Source organism: Trachymyrmex cornetzi, unplaced genomic scaffold, assembly GCF_001594075.2.
Source record: "Trachymyrmex cornetzi isolate Tcor2-1 unplaced genomic scaffold, Tcor1.1 scaffold246, whole genome shotgun sequence".
Lineage (NCBI taxonomy): Eukaryota > Metazoa > Arthropoda > Insecta > Hymenoptera > Formicidae > Trachymyrmex > Trachymyrmex cornetzi.
Genome location: NW_017297123.1, coordinates 151,877 through 152,288, shown reverse-complemented (window position 1 = coordinate 152,288; position 412 = coordinate 151,877).

Below are 412 nucleotides of genomic sequence, written 5' to 3'. Positions count from 1 at the left end.
GATTATACCTCACATATTGTTTGCTTGACTGACTAATTAATATGTTCTTTTATATATAAACCATATAGTCATCAACGATTTGAAATTGTAAATATTAAATTATTATAAATCTTTTATCTCTAACAACATAAGTAAAAATTTCTCTATTGTTGTGAAAATCATAAATTATTTAGATACAAGATAATTAATAACTATTCTAAATTGTGTAAGATTATTATTCTAAATTTTATTAAAAAATTACCTGATTCTAGAATTTTATATAATTATTTATTTTCGATAACTATAAGAAACAAAGCGGAAATAAAATATTTAATTTTTACATTACTTCTGAAAATTAGATCGACAATTAGATTAATTAATACAATTGTATAAGTTTGCTAGTAAAATTGATTGAATGACGATTACCGTTGGA